Source organism: Sus scrofa, chromosome 4 (genome assembly GCF_054392235.1).
Source record: "Sus scrofa isolate SSC_HxYL_T2T_F1_AM1 chromosome 4, Sscrofa_HxYL_maternal_Yorkshire_Landrace_v2.0, whole genome shotgun sequence".
Lineage (NCBI taxonomy): Eukaryota > Metazoa > Chordata > Mammalia > Artiodactyla > Suidae > Sus > Sus scrofa.
In genome coordinates, this window is record NC_139386.1 from 83,545,118 (window position 1) to 83,560,539 (window position 15,422).

The 15,422-nt window shown below is 46.1% G+C and overlaps 1 long non-coding RNA gene and 1 other non-coding gene across 3 annotated transcripts; one reads left to right on the forward strand and one right to left on the reverse strand.

Moving 5' to 3' along the window:
* Positions 1–2,180: 2,180 nt before the first annotated feature.
* Positions 2,181–11,602, reverse strand: LOC146403895 (uncharacterized). Of its 2 annotated transcripts, none has more exons than XR_014843844.1 (3): positions 11,243–11,602; positions 6,184–8,753; positions 2,181–4,799 (listed from the first exon to the last, which is right to left on the reverse strand). It is a non-coding gene; the product is annotated as an uncharacterized LOC146403895 (long non-coding RNA). The 2 variants fall into 2 exon arrangements; XR_014843845.1 differs by having other exon boundaries at positions 2,181–4,749; positions 11,243–11,428.
* Positions 11,603–14,600: 2,998 nt separating this feature from the next.
* MIR9839 (microRNA mir-9839) lies at positions 14,601–14,674 on the forward strand. The gene has a single exon (NR_128526.1). It is a non-coding gene; the product is annotated as a microRNA mir-9839 (primary transcript).
* The last annotated feature ends 748 nt before the right edge of the window (positions 14,675–15,422 follow it).

Below are 15,422 nucleotides of genomic sequence, written 5' to 3' on the forward strand. Positions count from 1 at the left end.
AAACAGATCTGTAGATGCTGGCCTGCACCACAGCTACAGCAACACTGGATCCTTAACCCACAGAGCAAGGCCAGGGATCGAACTTGTGTCCTCGAGGATACTAGGGAGATTCGTTTCCACTGATCCTCGATAGGAACTCCTGTTGAGTGTTTTTATCAAGAAAGAATGTAAGATTTTGTCAATTTTCTTTTCTGCAACCGGCAAGATCCTGTCATTTTTGGTTTTGGTCTCTTGATATGCTGTGTTAGATTAATTGATTTTCAGATGCTAAACCAGTTTCACATTCCTAAGTCGAATCCCACTTGATCATTATGTATCGTTCTTTTTGTATATTTTTGGATTCAGTTTGGTAGCATCTGGTGGTGGATTTTTGCATCCGCATTCCTAAGAGATCTTACTCTGTGGTGTTCTTGTGTGTCTGTATCTGGTTTTATATTCAAGTAGCTCTGGCCTCCTGGGATGAGTTAGGAAGCATTTTCTCTGCCTCCGTTTTCAGGAGGACCGTTTGGAAGACTGGTGTTACTTTTTCCTCAATTCATTGGTAGAAGTGAGCGGTAACACACGGACCTTCTCCTCTCATGGCACAACAGCCGGTCCAGGAGTTTATCTCTGGGCATGGAGGAGGCCTGGCTTAAACCCCCTTTGATACTGACCATGCGAGGAAGTGGCCGAACCTCGCCGACACCCCACTTGTTCATTAGCCCGCACACCTCTGTCTCCGAAGGACGCGCTAGGAGGAGCGGCGACAAGGATGGTTAAAGCACCGCTGTGTCCCGAGGAGGGCGAGGCACCAGGGAGGAGATGGACCTCTGCCTTTGCCACCAGCGAGCTGCCAAAGCTCAGAGCAGGTGCTTTTGAGGTTAGTTTCCCTGTTTTCAAGATGGAATTATAATGGAACTGTTCAAGGTGGTTTTATTAGGTATGTGCAACGTGTTCTCTGCAGCCTTTGACTCATATGAGATACTACTTAAATGTGAGTTATTGCTATTCTTGAAATGGCCATAACTACATATTTCTTAGCTGTCAGGAATACTAAGGCAGGTAAGCACATTATTATCACCAGGAGAAATTTGTCAGCAAAAGATTATCAGAAAAGACATGTGAAAAATAGTTTTTAAAAAGGAAATGCCAGGCCTAACATCTGTGCCTTTGTCATAAATAAAAATATCGGGTACCTATGTAGAGAAGTTCCTTACAATAAAGATATTTTTTCAAAAAAAAGATGAGAAAAATATTCTGTTAAAAAAGCATGTGTTTTCAAAGAGGTCTCAGGGATTATGACATGAATTGCTAAAAACCAAGACTCTCCCACCGAGTAAGCACAAACCATACCATGACCTCTCTAGCTGATTCAGGTAAGGTGCTGTGAAAAGCAAGTATCCTGTTGTTAGCTGGTTTAGTAGTTGGCAATATTCAGATGGTTCTAATCTGGCCTCCTTCAGAGATTTCTTCGCAGACTGTTATCGCACGATGGCTGCTGGCCGCCAAGAGCCCTGCCTTTGCCATGAGGTGACAACAGTTGTCCACACTAACTGCAGTCAGGAAACCGTGTCTCGCACCTGGAGTCCCCAGGAGGGGGCGCTTATTCTTCCTACCACCCTGCACTGCCCCCCGAAGCTCCCCTCATCACCCTTCCCCCCACCCCGACCCCGTTTCTACAGAGGTGATCAGTCCACTGCAGAGACCCATGGGCCCAAATGCAGGCAGAAAAATGTGACATCTCCATCATCCTCAAGTACCGCCTGCGAAGCAATCATGTGAGTGGCTCATGCAAGCCCAGGTCAAAGGAAAGCCCTCTGGTTAGAAGGCGGACGGCATTTCAGTGCTTGGTGTCTCCAGGGAGATGGTTCCTGGGGACACCAGCAGGAAACAGCAGGACGGGCATTGGAACAACGACTTACCTGGCCTGGGGGTGAGGGGACCAGGTCCTTACCTGCAGTGAGAAGATGTGAACAAAGAATTTACACCTCTGCACCTCAATTTCCTCTTCTGTCAAATGGGTTAACAAAAGCCCTTCTTCCTAAGACTGTTGAGAGGATTAAATAAGTTATTGCATGTAAAGTACTTAGACATTACCGGGCACTCTACAAGCTGTAATAAGTCAGTGAAGGAGGAAAGGTGGGTTTTCGAACAAAGATGATCATTTTCAGGATAAAACACAAACTATGATGGAATAAATCTTTTTGGAACGATTCTTTAATTTGACAACTATTTATTGAGTAACATTAACCATATTAACATTTGATCGTATTTATCAGTTTTATTATCACTTTGTAAGAAGGAGACACGGGCTCCACCCTCAGGAAATCTACAAACAGGCTGAAATCACCACCACAAGAGCTTCAGGATCAAAAGTGCAAAACCACATGATTCATGTGCCAAAGCTGATATAAATCATTTCACATCGCTCTTCAATCAAAGGTGGAAAGAATTTGTATCTCTTGTATCTTCGACTATCCTTATTAAACAGACTCTGCTTTTTCGTTTGTTTGTGCGTTTGTCTATTGTCTTTTTAGGGCCACACTTGCGGCATATGGAAGTTCCCAAGGCTAGGGGTTGAATCAGAGCTGTAGCCACTGGTCTACACCACAGCCACAGCAATACAGGATCTGAGCCGCTTCTGCAATCTACACCACAGCTCACAGCAACGCCAGAACCTTAACCCACTGATCGAGGCCAGGAATCAAACCCTCGTCCTCATGGATGCTGGTCAGATTCATTTCCACTGAGCCATGACGGGAACTCCCAGAATGTGTTTTTACAGTTCACTTTAGTACTTACTTGCTGTTTGTCACCTGCTAATATATATATTTTTTTTCCTGTACAACTGCTCCATTTTTCTTTCCAATATGGAAAAGAGGTTGGTTGAATCTAGGCTCTGTAATGTATCTTCTGCCAAAGAATACCTATCTTATTTATTTACCTCACTATCTGATGAACTCACAGCACCAATTTCAGGTGCAGCCTGATAAACTTGGACCCTCCCAGGTGTGGTCTGATCGGGTTGGAGAGATGCCTTTGTCTCTGCTCACTGGGAGAAGCCTGGCAGCTGCCAGCCAGGCCCGGTTCCCGGCTCTCAGGCACGCAAATGGGTCAGGGCCCAGCTCAGATCCCAGATGGCATGTACCCATGGGCGGCATCAACGCACAAGCAGAATTTAAACCACACACACACACACACACACACACGGAAAATAAGTTATCCCAGATGTGAGGGCCAATAGTGACAAGAGCTGTGAGTTACTGGGCAGCTCTGAGAGTCGGATGCTGAGCTGAGCCTCCATCCTTGGCCGTTGGTTGGTTCACTGCTGTGACTGTGTTGACTTGTCCTCTGTTGCATGCAGGACATCAGGATGTTACAGACAGAAGTGGAGAACTAAGGCACAGAAGCCCTGGAGAAGTAGCCACAGAGCAGAAGACATGATGGTGCTAAGAAAGAATCTGTACTTATGATAAGAGACAGTTTTGTTTACTACACATAGCATTTTTCTGAGAAATAAATCAACAGGAAAAGTTCTAAGATAAATGTTTAGAGGCGCTACTTGAGTGCCCAGTACCCAAGCAAGCCTGACAGGTATCTTATTTTCCACCTGCAGTTTCCTGAGACAGCGCTTCCTTCTGGCAGCGTGACAGGAGGGGGCGGGAGCGCCGTTTGTCTCGTTTCCTCATTTGGAACGCTCTAGGAGTGACATTGCAAGTTCGTATTTTCCGTTTTGTTTTTTTAATCTTCTCTTTGCCCCTCTGACGTGTGGTTCACTGAGTTAAATCTGAAATGTCTGCTCAGGTTGTGACAGATTCACAGCAGGTAAGGGCCTGTGTAGATGGTCTGCTGCCACTTCCCAAGGTGTAGTTCGGGGGCTACGAGGCCCATCCGAGGTCACACACTTGGAAGACCTGGACCCCCACCCTCGTGGCCACAATCCGGTCTCTCTGGTGATCCCTTTCTTTGTTTCAAAGGTACTGCTGAGATCACAGCTGCTCACTCAAAACAACACATCTCGTTCTGCAGCCTACATACCATTCTGGCTTTTCGGTGGTACCAGCTCTTCTCCTGACTCCGCAGGAAAAGTATTCAGATGAGTGTGATTCGTCACTGTGAGCAGTTCACAGCTTAGGGCTCCCGTCCTTCCGAGCCCCTGTCCCTCTTTCCTCAGCCCCTTTGGGTGAACTGTGCCCTCTTTGCAGCAACGACCACTCAGGAGGATGCTCCTGGCAGAGACACACAATGTGCCATAGCTCCGAGCAGCTCGCCAACTTGCACTCGCTGCACAGGTGTGCCGTGAGTGGGAACTGGGTGCCTGTCGTGTCCCAACACTGTTGCAGGTATGGGGGATGCAGAGAGGGTGCCCTGTGAAGTGTCTCCTCTTCCATGGCAGTGAATAAAGAGGACGCAGAATAGTAACAAACAGAAATAACCACCTGAAAAGGAAACTGGATCTTTGGTGAGTGACTGGCGGGCAGGCAGCTGCTTTGGACCGCAGTGCCCAGGGGCATCCGGAGCTTGAAGGCTGCCGCTGGCAGGGGCTGTGTCAACTCTTGGGAAGGGTTTCCAAGCAGAGGGGAGATCCAGGGCTCGTGCTGACCAGGCATCCCCCGGCTGGCCGTAACCTCTCTGCGCTTGAGACTGCTCATCTGTGAGATGATAACGGCATTAACTCAAGGGGTTGCTGTGAGCAGAAAGGGCCTTACAAAGTGGAGCTGATGCAGCAGCATCGTAACATCATGGCAGAGTCTGCATGTCTCAGAATAACTGAGAAGACAAGTGGACAGGAAAGCCAGTCTTCAGTGACGTAAAAAAAGCTGAGTAAAATAACCCAGAAATTGAATAACACATTAAGAAACTGGGTTACAACCATGAATACATAATTAAGGTTACAACTATGAATACATAATTAAGAGGCTTGACCTCATTTACACAGAGTGAGCACAGCCCTGAATAACAGGATTTACAGTCTTTGAAGCACATATTGACTATTAACAAAAATGACCATGGGCCAGGCCTTAAATTGAGCCTCCATGAATGTCAAAGGATTGATGTCATTCAAACTATGTTCTCTAACTAGAGTGGGATGAAGCTAAAAATTATTAACAACAAGAAAACTAAAAAGATCCCAAAGTTCTTAAATATTAACCCATTTCTAAATAATTCATCAATTACAACACTAATCTATAAAACACAACAGAAATTAAAATATTTTGAACGACATTCTAATAAAAGCACAACATATCAAGACTTGATGGCCAAGGCTAAAGCAAAGCTTTAGAGCGAAATCTGTAGTGTTAAATGCATATATTGGGGAAAAAAAAGCAGGGCTAAAATTCAATAATAGGGATACCTCCACATCAAAAAGTTAGCAAAAGAACAGAAAATGTAACATAAAATAATAAAAAAAGTAACTGTCACGTCTCGGTTGTACACGTGTATAGTTCTTATCCTCTGTGATCCCAAAACATTCAACCTCACACCTCTTGTAGGGCATGGGTTTACTGTTCTTTTGAATTACTTCCTGAGAATACACAGTTAGGAGTGGGATGTGTGTGTATATAAAATATGTTACACATTACACAAGTATCACACACGTTTTACGGAAGTAAATTACATATATTTGCAAGCAGAAATTTTTCCCAATTTTAATATAAATCCATAAACTTGTAACATATCCAACCTACTCATTTAGATGCTCCCCCAGTCCCTCGTGTTATCAGGTGGTATGGTTTTTATTTAAAGAGCCAAAATGGAATCTCACCCTGCCTTTAGTTTGAATTTTCATTCATCAGTAATACTAAATTTTTTAAAAAAATTTATATGACTTTCCTTACAAAGTCCTTTGCAAAGTATATGAGATAAACACAAGTGATACATAAATGTTACCTCTAATTTTTTTTACTGATTTTTTCAGCATTCACAAATACCTAGGTTTTTCTGCTAAAGATAGCGGTCTAAGGCTGTGGGACTTTGGGAAACCAGCTGTATGTGTTTGCTTGTAAGACATTGCAACGAGTAAGAACCACGGTCATAGGCTCTAGACGCAGCCAGGCCTGCAGATGGAGGCCACAAACACATACCAGGGCAAGGCTGCATCGGCCAGCCTTCCTGGTAACCACGCAGCCCACTGAACCAGAGGCTGCCCTCAAGGCACAAGGTTTTAATTTATTGGAGGGAAAGTGTCATTACGTGATTTACCTGGAAATTCTAGTCCAAGAGCACCCGTGGGAAAATGGTTCATTTTCCATCATCCAGGCTCACATGTCGGGTCACGAAGAATATTTACAAGTGAGTCATTGTTCAAATACAATCTCTTGAGATCTGTTTGTTGAATACTTATCATGTGACGAGAAACCACTTGGAAAAATGGGAACTCAAGACCAAATGAGATGTGACTGTGCCCTCAAAGAGGTCAAGTAATCAATCTACTTTGAGAAAAACTGGGGAAAACGTATTCTTAGGTAATAGCATTTTAGACCGTAAGACAAACAGGTCCATGTCCACGATTTCTACAAATCTTTCCCGTAGAATTATGAAACATTTCCTCTAAATCAGACATTGGCCTGCATTTATATTCTTTATATGATCATAAACTCACTGAATATTTATTGAGGATCTATGGACACAGCACAGTGCACTAAAAAGAAGCGGTTCATGCTCATGTGTGCATGTGCTGGCTTTAGGATGGGAGAAGACTGCAGTGCATCCGAAGCCTGAGCAAATCCCAGTAGCAGCAAGAGATGAAGCACATGGGAGAAAGAGAAGGTATAACTTGGGGACACAGGAATGGAGAGGTCAGGCTCTGGGCTCCGGGAGGGTTAGCCTCTGCCTGCTGAGGTGGGGTCTTCCACGGAGTCTCCTGGGCAGGAGCGGAGGGGCTCACAGAAACCTGGCGTTAAGGTGGGTGCTCCCAGGAGTGTCTGTCGCTTCCCCACAGTCTGAACTACGTCCTTAGCACAAAATAGGTGTTCAGTAGACATCAGCAGAAGAATGCATTTTAAAACTAACCGTCTTCATAAAATCCTCACAGCACTAACACCAGGAAATCACAGGAGAGATCAGCAAACCACTGACATGCAAGAGGAAATGAATATCCAGGGTAGTTTGTGAAAATCATTTATAACTGAAGGAGAGTCTATGGAAAATACAAGGCAAGTACATGGCGAAATCTCAATTAGCTTCTTATCCATAAAACTCCCAGAGATTTTATGTTAGTATAATTGATCCCAAAAGGATTTAGAAATTGCAGGAACATTAAATACTCCAGCCCCTCCACAAATAGCCAGGAGGGGGCACTGTGACTCCGATTGTGAGAAGTCACTGCACTGCCACCTCTGGCTGGAGGCCCAGACTGTGGGTCCCTTCCTCACTCTGGGGGGAAATATGGCATGCTGATTTACAATAAGTTTTCTCCTAGCTTCTGGAAAGGCATTCTGAGAACAAGGGAAACAGGTGTCTGAGTGCTTTTCCTTGCTGTGGTTATCACTGCAGTGGCAGCCCCTGCTCTCATTACTGCCTCCACAGTTCAGCCTCTTACAGAATGTCCTGTGTTGGAATCAAACAGTGTGTAGCCTTTACAGAGTGACTGCTTTCATGCATGTAAGGTTTCCACCATGTCTTTTCATGGTTTGATAGTTGATTTTGTTTTAAAGCTGAATAATAATCCATTGCCTAGATGGACCACAGTTTATTCATTTACCTCCCAAAAGGACATCTTGGTTGCTTCGAAGTTTTGGAAGTTATGAATAAAGTTGCTCTAAACATCCATGTGCAGTTTGTTTTGTATGCCATAAGTTTTTGCTCATTTGGATGAATACGAAGGAGCATGATTGCTAGGTCACATGGTAAGAATATGTTTAATTTCTTGAGAAACCACCAAGAAAGTGGCTGCACCATCCTGTACTCCCACAGCAGTGACTGAGCATTCCTGTGGCTCCACGCCCTAGTCAGCATTTGGTGATGTCAGTATCTGGGTTCTGACCATTCTAACGCACACCTAATAGATGTGCAGTGGTATCTTATTATTGTTTTAATCAGCATTTCCCTGAAGACATGACATGGAACACTTTTGCGGATTCTCAGTTTTTCCATCTGCCAATGTTCTGACATAAATTTATAAATGGAATCTCTGTCACCTGTGTTTGCTTGTTGGCTTGTGTGTGATTATAAGCCCAGGCCACCTCATTATCTATTAACAAATCCATGCAATGCTCTCCAGGGCGTGCACAGAGAAAGCCACTGGTTTGGGATGGCTTCTCTCCATTGATGGCCTACACCATGTCTGTGGACAGTGCTTCAGAGATCCCCTCGTCAAAGAGGCAAGCCCCTGTCCACTCTCACATTTTTCCAGACTTTTCACACACTTACCATCATATGCTCCCTCCTCGGAGTTCCCTTCTTTCATGGAGCCCGAATCTCCATTGTTCAAAACCTCCATTGATTACTCCCAGACCTGCCCTCCAAGAGCATATGATCTTCATGTGCATTGAGCTGCTTTTAAGAGTCAGTGGTGTCTGAGCCATGTGCTGTGTGTTCAGAGCAATTACATACGAAGTTCTGGTCCATGTGACAGCTCTCCAAGCAGGTAGGGACAGCTGTAAGGATTTTCAATCCAAGTTTAAGGTGTTCCCCAAACTGTTTTATCTCTATGTTGACTCCAAAGTGATTTTGTCTTCATTCCATGTTCATTAAGTTGATAATTTAGGGTTAACATTTTTCAGTGTAGTTGGTTTCTCCCTGAAGCGATCCATTTAAAATATTAATAGGAGCTGGAACAAAATGAAAAGCTGTTTGCATCTGGGAGCCTCCTCCCCCTGATGGCGCAGATGCAGGGCTCCCCCCCCTCAACCCTGGTCTATGAGGCAGCTGTGGAGGCAGCACCCAGCCCAGGCAGCCACCTGTAGCTCCCACAGGCAGGGCGTCACTCAGGGACCCAGACCAGGCTCCCACAGCATGCATGACTCACGAATAGGGCCAGCTGACCCCGGAAATACAATTAAAAATCTGGAAGTAAGAAAAAGACAATGAAAAATTAGAACTCAGACCACAAAGCCCACGTGTTGCATTGAATAAGTGCTAAAAGAGATGGGACTGGCTCTAAGTGGATTCGTTGATAGTTGGTAGTTGATAAATCCCAATAATATTTGAAGTATTAAAATGTTGAAGCTGAAAATGTTATAATTTACACTTCTTTTTTTTCTTTTTCTTTGTATGGCTGTGTCCACAGCATATGGAAATTCCCAGGCTGGGGGTCAAATCAGAGCTGCAGCCATCGGCCAATACCACAGCCACAGCAGTGCCAGATCCGAGCCTGGTCTGCCACCTACACCACAGTTCATGGCAATGCCAGATCCTTAACCCACTGAGGGAGGCTGGGGATAGAACTCGTGACTTCATGGACATTACATCAGGTTCTTAACCCATCGAGCCACTTCAAGAACTCCTATAATTTACACTTCATATAATGACAAAATTTAAAAGTTTTCTGGGACATAAGGAGCCAGAGAAATACGAAATAATTTTAGAAAACTTTTCTAAATATGATTGGATTACTTTGACTGTTCATTTTGTTTTTAGGTTTCTGAGCTTAAAAGGGAAAAATCTCTATTCCAAGAAGTGTGGCTCTTAAGAAAATACTATTCCCAGACAACCTCAGATAGCTTTTATTACAGATGTATGTGTTTATTTATTTATTACCATAAATGGGTCTGAACTTATGGGAAATTATTTATAAAATATAAAATTTCTAACTTTTCCACTAACAAAGTGAATTAAATGTACTATAGAGCTTGGTCTTTTACAATATTGACATCTGTCTAGAATATTATAACACCGATATTTGCCGAATTTCAGCAGAAATCCATTCAGAGGCAGCACAGGGCTGAGCTCTGCAGGCTGTTGCTCTGCTCAGGGATACCCTCTGACCTCTGACATCTGACATCTGACCTCCGTGTGGGCCACTTGGAAGCTACTGTTTTAAGTGGAAAGTGAGGAAGGGCCCCGCTGGTCTGGGTTGTGCACAGCCCGCTCTGCTGTGGGCTGCGCAGACCCTGCTCAACTGTGCCAGAAGCTCTGGGGGATGGACTTCTCCCAGCCTCAGGAGCCTCAGGCCACGCGGACCCCAGCTACCTGCAGGAGGTTCACGCTGGGTCACCACCGGTGCCAGCCCTGCTCCGGAGGGCGCCCCAGGACAAATTCATCCCCATTGCCTGGCACGCAAGTCTTTAAAGAAGCCATTCTATGTTCTTTTGCAAATTGTGTTTTAGTGTATTTTAAAATGATAAAATAGAAACAAATTGGCCCTTTTTACGTGGTTCTTGCAAATACGAGAGTCTAAAATTGGCAGACTCCTGCGGTTTTTAGCAGTGAAGCCAAGTTTTTGCAAATAAATTAGACGTTTTGAGGTAGAAAAGGGAAGTTGGAAGATCACATAAAGACGGGTTGCCAGGGAAACTCCCGGTCAGAGAAGGCACTGGGAGGATTGCCACGCGCCAGCGCCTCCCTGAGCATAGGGGAGGCGCTAATTGCTGTCTCAGCGCCCAGGACAAACACTCAAGAGGCCCCGAGGGTCCGCCAGGCGCTCAGCACTTGTGCAAGGCCAAGGGCGCCAACGGAAGCGAAATGCAATCGTTCCCTTTAAGGAGCTACCATCAGCTGGTACAGACACAAAAAGAACATAATAATCTCTAAAGAGCCTTGCAGCCCAAGGAAACACAGAAAAAGCACCCCTGGGGTCTTGGAGAAGAATCCTGCGGGCTCAAGGATGGCACGGGATGACCTTGGGTGCTTGTGCGCCTGCGCAGGAGTGCCCGTGCGGCTTGGGAAGAGGGACGCTGGTGGAACTTCTGTGCTCACGGATGACGTCAGGTAGAGCGTGAGGTGGGAGCAAGCCAGAGGAAAGCCTGATCCTGAGACAATCCCTGGTGACCGTAACGGAGGGTGCGGAGCGCTGGCCCCTGCCTGGTGCAGCGCCAAGTCCTCTCCTTTAACTAACAGGGTTTACAGTGACAGCGCGATGCACCATCCGTTTCCGAGGGAAAGGGGACGATTTACTATTATGCTGAAACAATAGGTACCCACCGCGACGGTGGATGGTCACCAATTTTATAGATTTTTGAAGTTAAGTAAAGAAAGACTGTCACGTGTCCACGGCTGGAGATCTGAGGAGGGCCGAACCCAGGGCAAGGTGTTGGGGGAGGGCAGGGCCCAGGCAGGAAACGTGCAGAACAGGCCTGGGGGGCTGCGGGGTAAAACTGACCTGGGCGGCGGCCTCCAGAGAAAGAGCAACTCCAGATGGGAAATGATGAGCGGGAGTAAAAGCAAAACGTGGCGGGTACACGGTCAATGCGCGGGAGACATGAAGAGAAAGAGGAGATGGAAAAGCGATTCGCGTGTGGGAGCTGGTGGAGACCGCGGCGTAAAAGGGTGAGGGCAACGATGGACCAGTGAAAACGCTGATGGACCCAAAAAAGGACAAACAAAATAGTTCATCTTGCAGGTCACCTGCGTTAGTCTCTGAACCCCCAGGGTGTCCTCGCTTCACAAATTTGCATTTGGAAACGCCCAGCCATTCATCCTCCAGGCTTTTCCCACCAGCCTCCCCCCTCCCAACACACCCCTTTCCGGCTCTGCCCGGCACTCCCGCCCCTCCCTGTCCCCACACCCCCAGGCTCCTGGCCCCGTCCTTTCCACCTGCAAGACAGGGATCCCAGCTGCAGCCCAGGCCCAGCCAGCTGCTCCTGGAGGACAGAAGCATCCGACCTCTCCCCCTCCGGGGACTGTCACCTCCCAGAGTGAAGTACAAAGAGCTTTGAAGGTACATCAGGATGTTTGTTCTGCTTTGTTTTTCATCTTTCCAATTTCTTTACTTGCAGCAAATCAGGGAATTACTGCTAAGTGAAAATCGATCATCATATTTACACAAAGATGAGGAAAACGTGGCGATCAACATTTTAAAACGGGGATAGGACAGTTCACACTGTGAACCCAACAGTATTAACTGAGCAGATAAAGGCCATCTTCCAGGGCAACTGGCTTTGGAGACAGTAGAAAAGTTACAGATGGGCCATGCTAAGTGCAAAGTTAAGTCTGGATGGCTTTGCTCAGGTCAAAATGTTTAACCTATTTATGTTTTCTATTTGAAAAACATTGCTAACATTTTTATGTATATCCCAGATACTCACTGCAAAAACCATAGCCATCATTATGGCAGGAAGTTAGTTCTATATTAGTTTTAGTACTTTTATCCTCTCTCCTCCAGAAAAAAAAAAAAAAAGAAAGAAAGAAAAAAATCCATTGTCCCCATTTTTAGAATACTTTGAAAAAGAGTTAAAAAAAAAATTCTTCAAATCAGTATTTTGCTTTCCTTCTAAATAACGAAAAAATTCTACTCCCATCATTTCCCCTGCAATAAATCTTTTAACTCCTGACAGCAAGAAAATAGCATCATTCACCTCCTAGGTGATGAGAATGTTTACAGGGTAGGGTAATGAGAGCATTTACAGGGGTTGGGACAGCCCTCAAGGAGGCTGAGGGGTCCCTGCCCTGCAGAACTCTGTGGGGAGCGTGGGGCAGCCTGGAGGGGCAAGCAAGCAGAGGCCAGCCCCCAAGGGGTTTCTTTGTCCTCCTTCTAACCTGAAATTTGCTATTGGAGGGACAGAAAGCTGTAAGAAAATTAACAGTATATGGTCAGGAATCTAAATCGCAAGTGACAGAAACATATTTTGGTGAATTTAAGCCAAGAAAAAAATGGAAGAAAGAACAGCAAGGAAGACTCTGCAACAGCCCAGGACAGGAATGGGAAGCAGGGGGGACATCACAGTGGTCCCTCTCCCCTCAACCCCAGGCCCCAGGCCCTTGTACCCAGAGGCAGATGCCCCCAGCCTGGAGCCTAGGCTTCCCCACCTGTCAGCTTTGCCCTGGCCACACCTGAGACCTGGGCATTGACCCTTCAGCTACCCACCTGCCAAAACCCTCAACTGGCCTGCTGGCCACTTGGCCCAGGGGACTTCCGTCCTCCTGCCTTTGTTTTCCTGCTCCATCCCAAGGGGCCTGGAGACACAGAGGCCTCTCAGACCACGTGGCCTTCAAGCTCAGTGACATTTCCAGGCACTCAGCATGTGTTCAAGGACCTCTGACAAGTCCCAAACCTGTTTGTCTCTGTTCTCTTCCATTTGAAAACTTCTCAGGCATTTTGTGGGTGTCTGCTCCCTGCCGTCAGGAGATGATTTTGCTTCGGACTTCTAGAAAACATGGATGAAATTGTGTCAACTTTTTCAAACAGGCTGTTGAGCTCAAAATTTATTTGCAGCTCCATCTTTTTTGCTCAATTTCACTTTTCTGGAGGAAGAGATGCCAGTTTTGGTCTAATCCTAATTCTTCTACTTTTACTGGTCAGCCTGCTTGTATTTTCCAGTCTGTGTTTCATCAGCTCCCAGACTGCCCCCCAGCCCCCCACGTGCTTCTGTAACTGAGCAGGACCCTATGGGGCCTTCCAGAATAGATCCCCACCATGTCCTCTGCCTGCTCTTTGGCTGAAGAAAAACTCAGAGTCGATTTAATCAGAGAAGTGAAAAAAATGCAGAAAGAAAAAAGGTCAAGTGAAACAAAATAATAATCGTTTAGCCATTCACCAAAGTCAAGGACCTTTAGTTCCCCCTCAAGGCTGTGCATAATATTCTGAGCCGTATCCTTTGAGCTGTTTCCTAGGCTCTGAAACCCCCATCAGGTGGAAAAAGTGAACTGTATGCTGCTCACAAGTGAGTGGACCAGTAGTCCCCAGACAGCTGATGCTGCTGACTCCTGATGACCTCACCACTGACCAATCAGAAGACTGTCCACCAGCTGACTACGCCCAGCTCCTTGGACATGAAGACTCCTCACTACCCCTGTGGGGGGCACCCAGTTATGAGGGTATTTGTCTGTCATTGCCCCCTTTGCCTGGCAAAGCAATAAAGCTATTCCTTTCTACTTCGCCCCAAACTCTGTCCCTGTATATTCCTATCTGGCACCAGTGAACAGAGGCCGAATTTCAGCAACAGGGACACTGGAGCAGCTTGGGTCAAAGGGCATTTCATAATCCCACAGTGGTCGGCTGTGCGCGCTGCTCCAGTCTCCTCGATAGCATGTGATGTCACCTGGACAGTTCAGGAGTCTCTGCCTGGGTCTGCTGAACCCAATCTCCGGGTCCGGTCCTGAAAGGTCCTGGTAACCAGGAGCCTCTGGGATTCTCAAATACTTTCAAAGGTCTGTGCTCCATCTCTCACTTTCATCTGAAGTCCCTATAAGACAGTTACTCAAGGGCTCAGCTCCAGGTCACAAGTGCTCTAGAATTCACGTCAACCTTGAAGACTTACGCCTTCACAACTTCTCATCGATTCCTACCTTAGAAATGGAGTTCGTCTTCCGGAGCCCTTCTTGCCCCAAACCTCCCCCCAGGTGCAGTCAGTGCTTTGAGTCCCTGCTCCTCTGGGTCTGCCCTCCTTCCACACCCCCTTCTCCCTCCCAGTCCCTCCCAGAGCCCTGCAGTGTAGGGGAACAGAACACACTTCCGCCAAGTGCCCAGTGCCCTTACCTCCTGTTTTAAAAACTTGTGGAAGGACACAGTCATGGGCGGTAAACTGCCCCTCATGATTCGTCTGGGCATCTCCAACCAAGACGGTGACATGCCTGCTCTCATGGTGGGCAACGTCCCGGCCCTAGATAACAAGCAGCTTTGGGCTTGAGCATATTCTGGAATTTTAAAAATATTGAATAAGGCTGAAGTAGAGCTCCTGATCAATGCTTTTATGAAATATTTGGAGTTTAAAACACAAGTAAATCAGAGTAAACAGCAAACCTGAAATAAAACCCAAAAGATGGCGAAGGTTAACACCAAACAAACATCTCAGGAGCACTGCCAGTCGTGCACGTTTATGTTTAAATGTACACTTTACCTCCTTGATTATGTTTGGACAAATGATTATGTAAGTACAATACATGCGGGAGGCTCCTTCCCTGTGATATTGCATAAGGGGCGCCCCACTCTGTGTAACGGTAATACTGATGAAATACATAATTATTCCAGGGTTCATTACCAAAGAAAAAGTGTTCATTTGTACACTGTCTGGAACAGTTCAAACGAGCCAGTTAACATAAATGTCTTCAATTACAGTAACATAAAGAAAATCCCCGTCACTGTCACTGCCCCGTCCATTGCTTCTGGAGGTTGTATCTGAGCAGTGGTGCTTTTAACCTGTTGGCTTCCAGACTCGGGGGGAAGCAGGAGCATCACTGGAAGGGGAAGAAATGAAAAGGATGTAACCTGACGGAGAAGGGGGCTGCTCCTACTTGAGGAAACATCCTGAACTTTCCTGATTCTACGGTGAAAATAAGATGCTCCCCAAGCAGAGACGTGTGACTTACCTGACAAGGCAAAATCTTAGGTCTTGTTTCTCATG